Raw genomic sequence first — 13,933 nt, 5'->3', positions numbered from 1 at the left:
GTAACTCATCCGAAACAACTTTAACTCAATTCAAAAATACATTACATTTTCTGACATAAATGGCGTGATTTCCATAGTTTGTGCAATCCATATCGAGTTACATAAATACTAAAGGGTTAATACTGAGAAATCAATTCTTCTTGGATGCACTGGCACAGGAATCCTGCTTGTTCACAGCTTAATATTATCATTGTACATTTTTCGTTATGATCCTTATATCAAAGAGTGAAACGTAAAACCAGAATTCTTATTTCACATTCGGAGAAGAAACATTAATAAAACTCTGACCAAAACTAGAGCAATCAGTTGGGAGCTAGTGTGCAGTTTCTAGTGGATTAACACGCATAACAGGATAACAAATCAGCGGGTGAACCATAGCAGAAGAAAATCCAGCTCCTTGTTCCATATTAAGTTTCTCAGCACCTTTAATTTTCCTGTCAAAACATTGGATCAACACACCAAGTGTCCTATGCAACACTGCTGCTGCAAGTCCAGCTCCAGGGCATCCTCTTCTTCCTCCGCCAAATGGCACAAAACAGTAGTTCTGTCTTTTCATAGCCTCCAATTCATCAGGCTCTATTGCAAGGTTTTCTCCAGAGTTAACAAGGAACCTCTCGGGTATAAATTCATCTGCATCTCTCCATTCATTGGGGTCCCTATTAATGGCATAGACGTTCAGTACAAGCCTTGAATTTTTAGGAATTCTGTAACCATTGACTACACAATCTTCTCTGCATTTTCGGAACGCCAAGGGCAATGAGGGATGCATTCTTAGTGTTTCCTTGACAACAGCTTGCAGATAAGAAAGATTCGGGATATCAAAATCCTCAACCAGCTTATCTAACCCTACTACTCTGTCAAGCTCTTCTTGGAGCTTCTTCAATGTTTTTGGATGGTTCTATAGCTCTGCTAGAGCCCATTGCAAACCAACACTTGTTGTATCAGTTCCTCCCAAAAAGAGATCCTATTTTAAAAGAGGAAAGCAAAACATTATCCTTCCCAATTTGTATGATGGTTTTTAATTAGTCAAGGAACTTAAGAATGAAGAAATACGCTAAAGTACCCTTAGAACTTATGGTTTAAACATGTCGTGATCAATGGCGGAGCCAGGATTGACACCAAGGGGGTTCATAAGTGAATATACGAACAAACCGAAGGGGGTTCGACATCTATTATATATACATAAAAAATAATTTTAGCCATGTATATATAGTATAATTTTCCATTTATATGTAGCTCCGCCCCTGGTCATGATCGTCTATGGCTATAAGAGTAGGTAAAACGGGCTGTTTAAAGTCAAAATAATGTTTTTCTCTCTATATATATGGCGATATATATATTGTAAGAAATTAACTCTAATAGTTACTTACACTTATGGGGTATAATTAAATATACTGAATGCAGAATTTTCTGTACACTCTCCTCTCAATCAATTAGGGTTTAGATAGTGATACATGCTCCAATATATCGTGACAACCACCATCAACCAGTAATTCCAGTCACAGTTTATTCTAATCTTTGCTTCCACTACACAAGAACAAGTAAGTTCTCGTTTTATGATTTACATGCTAGCTAATTAGTTCAGATTAATGTGGATGTGTAAACCTACATAAATAAAAGGAATTATTTGGAGACAAAGAACATTTAGATGACATGCATATTTTCATACTAAAATGTACTTTGGAAAAAGAGATGAGTCTTATTACCAACAAAAGACCCTTGATGCCATTTCCAGTGAGCTTCATCTCAGCATTTTCATCATCTGCAGTTTCCAGAAGAGTATCCATCATATACTTCCGGTCTTTTCTCCCAGTACGCCTTTCAACTTCATGTTTCTTTATTATTGCATCCATAAACTTATCAAATTTGAGCAACAAGGCTTTTGTTTTTTTTCCAGCACCAAGTAGATCTTATTTCTTCAAAGGACCAAAAACTTCACCTAACCCCAGCTACCCTGAAAGTAATGTAATCCCCTTTGCAATATCTCTTATCTCTGCGCTCTCATTGATAGTAGTTGATGTTCTTATGCTCATGATCAACCTGCAAATAAGATTATTTGTCATGGCCATAAGCTGAATTCCAACATCACAAGAATACCCTTGTTCCGAACACTTCACGAAAAATTCCATCAGTTTCATCATCTCCTCCTTCCTAACATCAGAAAATTTACTAATCTGTTGGGCAGACAGAATCTCCGTCATGCAGATTTTCTTCAAGAAAATCCAGAGCTTGCTATAGTCCAAAGTAGAGAACAATGTGTCACGGTAAATTTGGTGCTCTGTAGAGCCAAATTCTGGCCTAGCAGCGAAATTAATATCATTGGTTTTAAAGACTTCTTTGGCTATGGCGCCATTAGACACAACATATGAAGTTGATGCACCAGCAGAATCAACATGAATGGACCATAGTGCAATGCTAATTTCTGGAAGGATTGGTGCCATGTAGAACCAAGAAGATGCAAATGACCGATGAGTGGTAATGCTGGTGGGCTAGGAGGAAACTTGATTTTATTGTGCGAGTGTTTTTGTTGCTGCTTCTTGATGAAGAATTGCAATATTAAACCAGATAGTACCAAACAGATGAAGAAAAGCAAGATATGAAGTTGACCTTGTAGTGAAATAATTGTCATGGCTGCTAATGAGATGGTTGATTTTACCCTCTGAACTTGTGTTTTAATTTATAGGCATAAGGACCAGACACTTTGTTTTAATTTGTAACCATTTTTCATTTATCAGATGCCTTGGTACGTCTTTGTCATCAAATAAGATGAAAAGGAATAATTTGCATAAGAAGAAGCCACAAAGAGCAATAATCCCTTCCATACATTAGACAAAAAAGACTCCGAAGAATGTATATTTACATTTTTGTACCAAAAAGCATCTTGAAATAATATTTGCAAGAACAAAATAACCATTCTAACTTTAGTGGCTAATTTGACTTTTTAACTTTTCACTTTGAGAATTTCCACTTATAATATACTTCCTCTGTTTTAATTTGACACATTTTGTTTTTAGTAAATCTAAAAAGAAATGATATATTTTTATATTTAATAATAAATTAATTTTAAAATATTTATTTTATTCTTAATAAAATATTTATAGTCACTCAAACATATATGACTTAGATCCCAAGTTTCAAAAGTTTTTTTTTTTTTCAAAGTGTGTCAAGTTAAACAAGATCACATAATTAAATGTTCTTCTCATAATTAATCTAATCCAATCTAAATTCAAACATATATGCTACTGCTGTATTTTTTAAATAACTGGGCTCTGATACCATTTGTAGGGGAGTGCGGATAACTAACTTGTGAAGATAACTTGTGAAATAAATCTATTATATGTATAATGGATCTATTTTTCTTTGTGATATTATTTTATCCATATTTTCTCTCCAATATTTTAAATATTTGTAGTCTATCATTTTATCCTGTAGTAATTGCAAAGTTACAGATTTCTGTATAATAATTTATCCTAATTGTACTGTAATGTATATCTAATTCTAGATTTTCAATGTTATTTATTATCTTGTGTTGTTCTTCTTGTAGCGAGTTTTTTAAATTATATAAACCATCACATGTACTTTTTCCTAAATTTTCTAAGGTTTCTTCTATCCATATTAATTTTTCTTTTAGATTCTCCATTATTTTTCTAATTCGGTTTCTATAATTAATTTCTTCATTTAGATTATCTTGATTTTTTCTAATTTTTCTAATATATTCTAACATCTCTTAATCTGAATAATATCCATCTGGGTAATTATCCAGGTATAAATGTGCTATCCAATTTATAGTTTCAATTTCATAGTCTAATACTTTTTCTAATATTATTTTCTTAATATCTATAATTTCTATATCTCTAAGTATATATAAGATTAAGACTTTAAGATTATCTATCATTTAAAATTAACTAAATATTTTATTATAATATTTTGTAGTTATTTGTTTTAGTCTTAGTAGTTCTTGCATATTTTCATTAAGAAATTCTATATATTTTATATCTTTAGTTTCCATGTATTTGTCTAAATTTACTTTCATCTGTTTCTCTATTAACTGTATGTTTCTCATATCTTTTTTCATAAATTCTAGATATATGTAATTTATCATGGTAAGTATTTGTAAGAGTAGTTAGGTAGGTATGGTATATAATTTATTCTAGTCATATAATATTTACCAAATGCTTTTTCTAATATAATTTTTCTTATATCTACTACTTTTATATCCTTAAGTGCATACAAAATAAGTATTTTAAATTTATCTACCATTACATCAGATAAATAATTATTCATTTTCATAAAATTGCTATTTTTAAAATATTTCCTTCAATCATGTACATAACAAAATATGGTCATCTTCGATTACTATATACTAGATTATTCTTAAATAACATGTTCTTCGGTCACTATTAGCATGGTAATCTGGATATTTTTTCCTTAAACAGCGCCTCTACTTTGGTTACTCCCCACCACAGCTTCTTGCCTCATTGGTTTCACCTTTAGGATGACATAGTTCTTAGGGATTTTTCTCCTTTTCCACTTTGCTAATAAACTTCTTAACATATTATTCTTCGAATAATTCTACTATAAAGTAACTAACATGAATTTATTTTATCATACCATGATTGTTGGGAATTATGAATTTAGCTATTCATAATCATAAATAAATATACCCGTTGGGGTAAGTTTGATATTTCTAAGGTTTGTTCCTCCATAGCTTTTTCCATTGAAATAAATCTGTTTTTTAATAACTAAGCAAAATATTTGTTGTGGACAAGAGAGAGTTTTTGCTTCAACACATGAAGGCTTGCTTTGCAATGCCTTCAGTTCATCTTATTTATAGACTGAAACTTTATAAGAGTATTCACGTTTCTAAAATCTTTACAAGAGTATTCATGTTTCTAAAATTATCTACCTAGTCTACTTTACAAAAAGTCTCCTAAATAGACAAAAATTATTAATGCCTAGACTAATAATAGTCAAAAGCCTATACAAAAGTTTTCAATATTTTACGTAAAGCAAATTGTGAAAGTTTACATGTCACTTTCACAATTTAATAGCTTGTCTTCTATTATTACTCCGTTGATATCTTCTCATTGTCGTATCTGCTGCTTTTCCATATCTCCATTATTGCTTCTTATCTTGTATATTCCAGCTGGCGTTCTTATCTACTTGGTTGATTTTTCTTCTATTCTAGCTGAACTTCTGAGATATCATTATCTTCTCCATTACATTTTGAATATTTATGATCTGGATATTTATGTTCAATTGTCTTGCAATATCTGGTTAATAATTCTTCTGAAATAAATTTTTCTCTAATAGCTTTGGCGATAGGTTCTGTCTCAAGTTTGAGTAACGTCAGAATCCATTGCCTAATAGTTTCCATATCTGTTTCTCGTAATTCCTTTGAATTTGAATATATTAGTACATGATTTCTTGAATAATAACTCCATATGGGATTTTGGTTGCGGTATGTGTTTGCTAGCTCTTGGAAAATGTAGATAGTCCGATAATCCTCTTATTCGCATAAAATTTTGGTATCTCAATTATAGGTATTTCTGGTTGTGGAATAATATCTTGTGGTATAATCATATCTCGTGTCATTCCTATCTTTACAACTTGTATGGGTTTTTTAACTTCATCATATAATATCTCTGCTGGTGCCGTGTAAATTTTTATAAAAAATAGGGTACCTTTGGTTATTCTTTTAAAAATGCTAAATGCTTCATATATTTTCGGTATAGTGGATGAATCATTTCCGTCAGAGGTATATACAGTACTGAGTAGTTCATATTCATAGCAAGTTTTAACTAGACTTGGTTTGGTTTTAGGTAAAGCAATTAGCTTATTATATCCGGTCAATCTTTGGGTTATATAGTTTGTATCTGGTTCTTGGATGTTTATAGCTCTGAGGTTAGTATTTAAAAAGGTTTGAACATAGTAGATATTTTTTATATATGTCTGGGCTGTGTAGTTGTAAGTCTTTTTGTCTTGGTTTAAACTATCTCGGTATGTGGTAATTTGTGGGGGTATAAACATGAGATCTTTTGATGTATTTGGTAATCTGTTTCATTGAATGTACCTGAGTAGTATCTACAATGGTGTTCTATTCTGCTTCATATCGGTATTTAAGTACTCCTCCATAACTACATTCACTAGCATCTGTGTCTACTATATATATAAATTTTCTATTTTCATCTGGAAATTGTAGTTTTGGTAATTCTTTACAAAGTAATTTTATTTTCTGAACTTTTTTTTTATCTTCTTCATTATAGTTATATTCTACATCCTTTTTTAATTTTTTCTGTAGTGGTTTTAAAGTTTCTGCTAATTTTGGAATATATTCCCTTACTTGGTTTACTAATCCTAAAAATGATTGTAATTTATTTTTTGTATCTAATTCTTCTTTCGAATTTATTATTTTTTGTACTATATTTTGTTGCATTTTTACTCCACTCTTATCTATTTGTATTCCTAAAAATTCTATCTGATTTTTCATAATTTCAGCTTTCTTTTCACTTAGACTTATTCCCGATTTTTCTATTATATCTGTAAATTGTCCTAATAATTTTAAATGTTCTTCTTTAGTTTTTGTATATAATAATATATCATCTATGTATACTATACAATTAGATAATTGTTTAAAATAACTATCCATAAAATGTTGATATCTACCTGGTGTATTTTTATATCCAAATGGTAATACGTTCCATTCATAAAATCCTTGTGGTACCGTAAATGCGGTTAATTCTTTAGATTCTTCTTCTAACTTTAAATGGTAAAATCCTGATTTACAATAGAATTTACTAAAATAATTATATCCCTGTATTTGTCTTATTTTTAATATCTTATTTGGTATTGGATAATTATATGTCATAGTCTTTGCATTTAAATTTCTATAGTCAATAACCATTCTACTTTTTCCTCTTTTTTGTTCACTATGTTTATTTACTATAAATGCTGGACTATTATGTTTACTATTACTTTTTGTATAAATTGTTTTTCTAATAATTCATCTGTATGCATTTTAAATTCTTTTAAATCGTCAAAATTATATGTTAATGGTTTCTGGGTTATTATGCTATTTTTATCTATTAATTCAATTTTTATAGTAGTTTTATGTTTTTCCCATCCTTTTAATGGATCTTCACTATATAATTGTTCTAATTTTTTCTTAATTATTTCTATCTTATTTATTGAAAATATAGTTATTTCTATTTTATTTATCAAAAATACGACTAGTTCTATTGTATCTTCAGTATTTTTTATATTTTCTAACTTTTGTGTAATTTTTTCACTTCCTTTTATCCAATCAGTTTTCTTTCTTATTTTATTATTAACTCTTTTTGCTCTTACTTTCTGTTTACATGGTGTTGTAAACCACCAATCTGTTCTAGTTATTATATGTGAGTATAATTTATCTAAAAACGGCATTCCTAAAAGTATATCTTTTGATGTTAGTTCATAATTATAAATTTCTTCTATTGTTAATATCTTATCCCATACTTGTATTTTTACATTCCTAGCTTTATAAGTAATTAAGCTTCCTTCATTATTAAATCCTTTAACTATTAGTGGTGTTTTAAATTTATCCCATTTGCTTTCTGGTAAGCAATTATATCTACATAAATTAGCTTCTGCTCCTGTATCTATCATAGGCGTATAATATCTACTGTAATATCCTTCTACTACGATCTTCATTAATACATATATTTTCATTTTATGTTAAGGCTCTTTTTAAGAATAATTTCTCTCTGTTATATGTTAAGGTTAATTGTGTATGTTCTATATTATATGGTTTTACTTGTTCTAGCCATTTTATTCCTAATATTATGTCTGCTTTTTCCATTTCTTCCTTTACTTCAAATTCTATTTTTATTTTTTTAATTCCTATTATTATTTCTTTTTCTGCTATATTTTTACTATTTATTAAACTTCTTGGTAGATCTGGGCATATATCATTATCAGTTTTTATTTCTTCATTTTTTACTAGATATTTTGCTATATAATTTTCTTCTTGTCCTGTATTTAAGAGTATTAAATATTCTTTTTCATTTACCTTTCCTGTTATGTAATATTGGTTTAAATTGTTTATTGAATTTATTTCATAACTTGTTCTTTTTTATGAGCTTGATGATTCTGGTTTTTCATCAGCTATTCTTTTCGTTGTACTTATTCTATCATTTATTATTTCTAAATTTTCTTCTATATCTATGTCTCTATAGCTATAATCATTATAATCTATTGTTTTTACAATTTGTTCGAATGGACTTTCTATTCGTATTTTGTTAATCTTAATTTTTCCTGTTATTTTATGTTTTGTTGTTAATACATATAAATTTTTGCATCTTGCTGTAAATATTTTACTTCCTGGGGTTAATTCTATTCCTGATATTTTTTAATATAATATTAATGATTTATCTATATTTTTATCTGTTACCGCTACTGAATAATTTGCACTTATTATAAATTAAAATTTTTGGTATATTAAATTTCCTTTTATGGCAATGTGTGAACTGACTACTGAGAAAAATTCTCTAGAAGATAAAGTTGACAATCAGGAGTTTGAATTAATTGGTTTAACTCTCTAGATTTCTAAAATAAAAGAATAGTTTGCTAAGTTAAAATCTAATAATCTGAGTTTGGTGAGTCAACTAGAGAAAGTAGATGCTTTTGATAGTAAAGGGAAGAAAGAAACCTCAAAGCTTCAAATTGATCTTGAATAAAAATTGAGGGATTCTCAAAAGTACCTCATGACTGCACTTCAGGAGAATGAAGAGTAAGAAAGGGACCTGGTTCGTCTGAGAGAAGAACTTACAAAAATTCCTTCAATGGACTACATCCTAATTGATCCTTTCTAACTTAACTGGTCAAGGAGTTAATAATAGTTAAGGGCTTGGGTATTAGTATAAAACTCAATCACCTGGGTCTCAAGGAAAGGTTGTTCAAGATGTTAGAAACAAACTCCACAAACCTTTATGCACTTACTGTGGAAGAGATGGACACATAAAGGAAAATTTTCTAAGTTGGAATAGAATAAGAATGATAAATTTTAGATATATCCAGCAGGGCAATACCTGTCCTAAAGGTTCATACCTTTTGAAAAATGTGAAGAAGTTTTTATTACCTAGATGGGTAAAGAAGAATTTGATCATACCTCTGTTCTCCTATTGAGAACTCAAACTCAAGTGAGTTCCCAAATCTAACAAATGACTCTATTTGTAGGCGGAGAAAGGGATTGCAGTCAGAACTATCTTCTTGATAAGTAATTGTTCAAATTTGTTACTGGAATGTCTGAATGTATTCTTTATTTTAAGACACTTCAAGTTAGAGGTGTCTTATATAGAAATGATAAAAGGGATAAAAAATATATGTGGCTGATGGGAAGTAAATTCTTTGGTATTCAATATGAATATGCTGACTCATGGGACTTCCAAGTTCCTCTATGAAGAACTAGTTGATTTCAAGAGATTTGGTCCGTGGCATGCCAAAGCTAGTGAATCCAGGTGATGAGGAAGATTATGACTTTGAAGAACTCATTCCTGTTCAAAGAGATGATATTACGGAATATGATGATCAAGATCCAAATGATGCAGATGAGAATAAGTAAATAAATGGCGATCTAGGCTTTGAGTCAAAGACCCCTACTCTAGCAGAAGAACTTCAAGAAGTGTCTAGTTAAAATTTCACAGGGACCTGGTCCCAGTGGAATTCATCTCAGAAGCTCAAATAAAAGCTTAGCAATTTGAAGATGCTAAGTCTGGGAATTAATCCCCAGAACTATTTTCTAAACAAATTCAGGTAAAGTGGTGTCCTAAAATAAACAAGTTGAGGTTGGAATTGATCAAATCAGCCTAGGCTACTAAATGAATAAGTTCTCTTCCTAAAACTAGCTATGATCAGAAGATAGGTATCTTTGGTAAAGTAAGTATTTAATGGTCTAACCCAGTACTATACCCTTGCAGGTATACACCCATAGGAACAACTTGGGAGAAAAAAGTTGAGGCGAACACACATGGAAAATTCACTCAAGAAAGAGAGGGACTTGGTCCCATCTCTTATGTTAGTACCATTTAGTGTGCCATAAAAATTATAAAACTCCTATCTAAAAAGCCACATGTCTTTTCTTATATGAACAAAATCCATTAATACACGACAAATATGAAGAGTCGAACCCATTTAGAGTGTGAAGTGTATATTCAAAAGGTATATTTTAATGTCAAACAACCATTTTCCTTAATTATAAATTAAATTCTTTGAATTTTATTATCAATCAAATCAACTCATATCATCTTCTTCAATCTACCTCTTCTCTAAACTAAATAGGTCCTTTCTTTTTTCTCTTAAAAATTTCAAAATAACAGAAATTCCATCTTCCTCAACCCCCATAAATAAGCCAGAAGTTGTTAAAGTCACTAAAAATCAGCCTGAACAACCTTAAAACAAAACCTCTATTTCCTTAGCACCCAGTACCATAGAAGAAATCACCTCAAGTCCTCAACAAGAACCTGCATTAAATCTACTTACTGAATCTTTCTAAGAAAATACTGAATCCCTAACTAAGTCTATTCCTTCCTCCACTATTGAAATTGCTACTACGTTAGCCATGGGGGTGGATTTAAATCAATTATTTCGTTCACTAATTTTATAAGAAATTCCTCAATCCGAAGTACCTTTTTCCTTAGTAGACCAAAAATTAACCGAAGATTCTCAAATCCCTGTTTCTTTTGAAGAACCAGAAAAGTCTAAAGTCACAAAAACCCTACAAGTACCTGGTACTCCTACACTCTTTGAGTCAAACCCAATCTTTCCCTACTACGTGATGACAAAATACCTGTGAAAAGGTCAGACCTCTCCAACAGTGAAAATTGGGTAGAAAAAAATTTGCTTATACTTGCATATGATCCTAAGGAAAACACTGTTAGTTTAGAAGAGTAAAGGAGGTAAAAGGAATGAAGAGACAAATAACGAAGAAGTTGTGCTACCTCCAAATGATGAGGATAAGGAGGATGAAGATGAAACACCTCTGAGGTGGTCTACAAAGAAACAAAGGGAAAAAAACAACAAGGAAAAGGTAATTGATACTGATGTAAAGGTTGTCAGATCCCATTCCACCAGGGGATTAGAAAAGAAAGTATTGAAAGATGCTATGAAGGCTAGAAAGTCTTCAACCACTAGGAGAAGAAGGATTAAAAAAGATGTTGTGGTAAAAGAGAAGGAAAATGCTGAAGTTGTAGAAATTTTTTAGGGTGAGGACATTGATTCAGGCATTGTTGTTGCAACTAAGAAGAAAAGACAAGAAGTTCATGCTGCTGGAAGGACCAAGTCCTCTAGTTCAAAATTTGGTAGCCTTACTGTAAGCAAAAAGAAACATATTATTGTCAAAAAGAAGAAAGTATCTGAGGGACCTGATCCCAAGAAAAGAAAAGTTGTTAAAAAGTAAGAGTCAAGTAGTGAGACCAAAAGAAGAATAACAGAGGAAGAAAATAAAGATGCATCAAGAGAAGCAAGAATTGCTATCTTGAAAACTCAGAAGGTATTGATTGGTAGAATTTTTGATCTCAAGATTTATGATAAACCTGGAATAACAGAGTTAGTTGAGTATGTTAGGTACTAGGGATGGTTAAACCTCCTAGTGTAACCAAGTCCCATGGTTTTTGAAGAGAAAGTAAGAGAATTATACTATTTAATGGATTTCTTAGAAGATGGGTTGATCTTGAAAACTCAGGTGAAAGGAAAAAATTTGAAGCTAGATGAGGACGTACTAGTAATGATTCTGGATGTGCCTATGATGGGTGTGAGGATTTTTGTAAAACAATAACCCTCCATTCAGTTCATGATTAATGCATCTAAAGTAAGAGGTACATCAATAACTGGTGTGAGGAAAAAAATTCTCACAGGTGAATTCCAATTAGTGTATGAATTTGTGAACAAAGTCCTTTTACCCAGGTTGGAGAAAAGGACTATTTCCTCTGATGTTGATCTATTTTTGATAGAATGTCTGAGTAAGTTTTAGTTGATAAGTCTGCATGCTCTTATAATAGAGCACATGCACAAGGTAATCAAAAAGAAGGAAAGGAGACATGGGATGCCATATGGATACTTCTTAAACAAAGTGTTTGATTACTTTAGAGTGATTGGGACAAAGAGGATTCCAGGTACAATCAAACAAAAGTTTAGTCTGACGATATTGGTGAAGAATTAATGCATTGAAAGAAAAATGGGAATTGTATCCTAAGTGTCAGAACTGTTGGCTGCTCAGGAGAATTTGAATAGAGAAATAGAAGAGATAAGTATCAAGTTAGCTACAAAGGATGCTGAGATTTTTCATTTGAAGATATAGAACCAGAAGTTTCCCTTAGAGGTTCCTAGTGCCACTGAGGAACTTAGAGTAGAAAATACAAAGCTCTAGGGAAAGGTTGCAGAACTTACTAGTAAGGTATAAGGGTTGAATACTGAAGTGAAGACCCTCACTAAATAGTTATTAGATTCTCATGCTGTTGAGGCTACTAGAATAGAGTTGTTGCTAAAATTCTTCCCTACTAAGCCCCCCTCTACCTGCATCCTATTGAGTCAAGTTTCATGTGTCATTTTCCCGTTCCTGTCTCTATTGTGGCTTATGCAAAAAATAATTTTATATTTTATTTGGACTATTGTAATGGTGCTGATCCTTCTTAACAATGAATGAACTTCTGTTTGTGTGCTTCTTCTTTTTTATCTTTAATTTAAAAGTTGTTCTTCATGTTAGTATTTCCCCAGTGGCCATGAGTTAGCCATTTTGTGCTTAATTTATCTTTGGTTTACTGTTATTACTTTTCAATGATACCAAAAGGGGGAATACTGAATGTATAAGGTAGGGACTAGGTACCAAGCAGGTGTATATGATAAATGATATGTAAAGAATGCTCAAATGGTGTGTATGTGTTATAATCTGTAAAAGACCAGGGAACAAGAAGGTGTATAGGATAGGTGATATGTGAAGAATGCTCAAATGGTAAATAAATAATGGCCTATTGAAGAATAAAGATAGATTGACAAGGGGAAGAATGCTTAAATGCACTTTGATGAGTGCAAGCATATTGATAGGGTGTAATACCTCAGAAAATTTTTTGTTGAAATTTTGTGCGTAAATGTATTAGATCCCATCTTCGAGAATGATTTATAATTTTTATATGTGTCATTTCTTGGATTTCGACTCACCATTTTATAGAGCATCGAATAAGCTTTCCAATGATATGTGGATCACCAAAAATGGACACTGGAGCGATGAGTTACGACCATTCCGATCAAACTATGAACAGTAAAATATGCAGGAAAAGAAAAATATTGCAGCCAGGTGAATTTTTTGGTCAACTTGAAATGATCATAAATCGTTGTACATAATGAACTGTGTGAGATACTATATATCAACGGAAAGACCTGAGAGTCTTCTTTCCAATAAAATTAGTTTCATCCAATTTGGACATCGGAGTAAAAAGTTATGGCCAATTTACTTCAGCCTATCGGATAGATCACTGAAGGACAGATTCAGATTTTATTTGTTTCTTAGGGGCATTTTGGTCTTTCACCATTCTTTTAAACCTCTATAAATACCCCATTCAGCTAAGAACTTGTATTATTTTCCTCTCATTTCTCTTATATGTATATATATATATATATATATATATATATATATATATATATATCAAGTTAGGGTTAGGATTTTGAATTGGGGAAAATTAATTGGAGGCCTTGATTCAAGAGTTCCTTTCTTCAATCTCTTCCGGCCACGAAATCTAAGGTATGCAAGTGTCTATCTATGGACTCCTTTCATCTATAGAGTTCACGAATCCCTTTTTGAATGTTCAAGTTATGTATATATATATATATATATATATATTTTCTAGACTTTGATGATGTATATATATATATATATATATGTTGATTGATATTTGATGGTTGA

General features: G+C 31.1%; 1 pseudogene; it reads right to left on the bottom strand.

Moving 5' to 3' along the window:
• Window positions 1-229: 229 nt before the first annotated feature.
• LOC107860840 lies at window positions 230-2,629 on the bottom strand (annotated as a pseudogene).
• Window positions 2,630-13,933: the final 11,304 nt, after the last annotated feature.

Source organism: Capsicum annuum, chromosome 10, assembly GCF_002878395.1.
Source record: "Capsicum annuum cultivar UCD-10X-F1 chromosome 10, UCD10Xv1.1, whole genome shotgun sequence".
Classification (NCBI taxonomy): domain Eukaryota; kingdom Viridiplantae; phylum Streptophyta; class Magnoliopsida; order Solanales; family Solanaceae; genus Capsicum; species Capsicum annuum.
Note: the sequence above shows the minus strand (reverse complement) of the source record. Positions and strands in the feature narration are given on the sequence as shown.